The following is a 2,692-nucleotide window of genomic DNA, read 5'->3' as shown; positions in this document are numbered from 1 at the left end:
CAGAGCCACAATAGGCCATGCTGAATAGAATGAAGAGTATTGACGAAATGGAGTGGTGACTCATCAAGGCCACTGACATGTGCGCATTTGCCCAGGAAATGGACACGTTAAACATGTGAGTCACGCGTTGAAGAAAAACTCAGAATTAAAGTTCAAATGTGATTCTCTCTCCATAGGACTCAGCTTCTCTCCGTCGCGTCGGAATTCGTCACGGGGGTGGCGGAGTCTAAACTACCAAAACCAAACGTCAATCTCCTCGTTTCCACACCCTGGTCCTAAATCCACCCTCAATTTCCCCCCAATTATGAATGAATCAACTAAACCGAAGTCATTTCTTTTCTGAACCCTAAATGCTAAAACACGAATTAAATGATGCTCATGATCTAAAGATCAAACCATAGGGCTTTGGCTCCCAAGATGAGGCACTACATTGTTGATATCTGTAGATTGGAGAAAAAAAGTGGAAAAGAATTACCTACTGGAGCAACTCCGGTGGTTCTTCGTCCGTGAAAAGAAGGTTCAGGTAACACATTCTTCCTTGTTCAACCTCTACTTCATGCCTTCTTCTTCTCGTTCATCACTCTATTGCGCTTATATTGTTGTTCTGAGAGTTGTGTAAAATGAGGATTTGTGAGAGAATTTGAATGTGAGTGAGAGATTATGGAGAGAGTTCGTAAATGAATTAGAGAGTGAAAGGTGAATTTCTGAATAAAAAACTGAATCAATCGAAGAGTGAGCATGGAAGCTATATATATATATATATATATATATATATATATATATATATATATATATATATATATATAGATATAGATATATGTGTGTGTGTGATTCGATCCGTTAATTCTGTTAATTCCTTCGGTGCAAAAGTTATTGAACGTTTGTTAACAGGGTTAAAGGTTGTTAATTGTTAGTTAGAAGGATTGTTAACTGTTAGTTAGAAGTTAGTTTCAATTACTCGAATCCTGTCAGTTAGGTTGCCTGGAATTAAATCAGTTAAATGAGAGTTTTGTTAGCATGGTTTTTTCTGTTATTGTTAGCAATATTGTCAGTTATTGATCTGTGGTTAGTTGTAAATAATGGTTAGTAGTAGCTGCTGAAATCGGTTTTGTGGATGTCTCTGTTTCTGTTAATTATGCATTGCCTTCTTGATGTGGTATACTGATATGAAAGTTTTCATCTGCATGTTACGCATTGATGGTTGTTAATGTTATGTAAGGTTAAATTGGTTGTTTGTTGGTTGCTGCAAAATGTTACGAAATACTGAAAAATGTTGATGGTTGTTAAGTTAGGTTAGTGTTTTTTTTTTTCCAGCAGATGCAATATGGGAGCCATTTGATACTACATCTGTCTCATAAAAAATGTCTTATTTGAACAATTCATGGTTCTTAAGGAAATGATTGGATATGTTGGTTTTGATGATAAATTAAGACCATTTACTAGAATATCCCTATTAATTGTAGTTAAAAGAGTGGTTGAATAAAGTGAAAGTTAATAAATAGGGGTATGATAGTGGAAAAATAATAATAAATGATACATTGATATTATAAAAGGACAATTATTTTGAGACAAAGAAAAAGTGCAAATGAGACAATTTTTATGAGACGGAGGGAGTAACTCGGTTGAGATGTCCAAGTCACTCCATCATGTGAAGAGATTAGATGCAAATGGCCCAAGCGGTTCAGTAGTTGCCCCTCTCGGGCTTTCCAACGATTCAATAGTGCTTCACGAAATATATTATTTAAAATATTGCCAAACATATTATGTGTATTCAATTTCCGTCTCTTAGGAACTCTCGCTTTAAGTGAATGTAATGATGACGACAATGGTTTGCAAATCTAAATGAGCAAGATGATCTCAATCTTCAAGCATAGGCATCTTGGAAAACACATCATAACCTTTGAAAGCCTTGGAGCAGCATTTCTGACTTTCCATTGGTTGGAATTGAATTGGCTTTGGGATATGAACTCGACATGTTGTAATTTTTATAATTTGAAATTGAAATATGAATGTTGGTTTGTTGTATTTGAATTTGTGAATGAAAATGTGAAATCGAATGAAATAATTTGAATTGAAGATGTTGTATGGTTTGAATGAAAAATGGAGGGAATGGAATTTGGAAGTTGAATTAATGATTGGTTTGATGGGTTTGAAGATGGAAATTGAGATCTTGATTGAATATGTATGGAATTTGGTTTATGTAGAATATACTTGAATGAATTTGGAAGTGGAATTGGCTTGAAAGGTTTATGTATTGTAATGTTTTTTTGAAATGGCTTAAAAAGGGTTTTTAAAAATGGTTTAAGATGAACATGAACAAAATGGTTTAAAATGCAAACATGAACAAAAAATGAAGATGACTTATTTTAAAATAGATCATGGATTAAAAGGAATCGACTTAGGCATGGTAATGAATCGTGAATCATGTTTTCTTGGATAGAAATAACAAAAGGAAATGACCATGAACATGAACTATGGTTTGAAAATGACATTAGATTTGAAACGTGAACATGATCAAGATTTGAAGAGGGGGATGGATTAAATGGGATTGGATCTTAGGTGGTTGATGGATAACAAGAACAAAATCATAGTGATTGAGGGATGAAAGCATGGTAAGTTGACTTTGGTTAACTGGTTGACGAGAAAGTCAATCGTTGACCAAAAGTCAATTGATGCAAAAAGATGATGAAAT

At 34.2% G+C, this 2,692-nt stretch overlaps 1 long non-coding RNA gene across 2 annotated transcripts; it reads left to right on the top strand.

Annotated features, from left to right (window-relative positions):
• LOC127084249 (uncharacterized) lies at positions 1–2,132 on the top strand. Of its 2 annotated transcripts, none has more exons than XR_007788667.1 (2): positions 1–523; positions 1,318–2,132. It is a non-coding gene; the product is annotated as an uncharacterized LOC127084249 (long non-coding RNA). The 2 variants fall into 2 exon arrangements; XR_007788666.1 differs by having other exon boundaries at positions 1,315–2,132.
• The last annotated feature ends 560 nt before the right edge of the window (positions 2,133–2,692 follow it).

This window comes from Lathyrus oleraceus, chromosome 1 (genome assembly GCF_024323335.1).
Source record: "Lathyrus oleraceus cultivar Zhongwan6 chromosome 1, CAAS_Psat_ZW6_1.0, whole genome shotgun sequence".
Lineage (NCBI taxonomy): Eukaryota > Viridiplantae > Streptophyta > Magnoliopsida > Fabales > Fabaceae > Lathyrus > Lathyrus oleraceus.
This window is presented reverse-complemented; position numbering and strand designations above follow the sequence as displayed.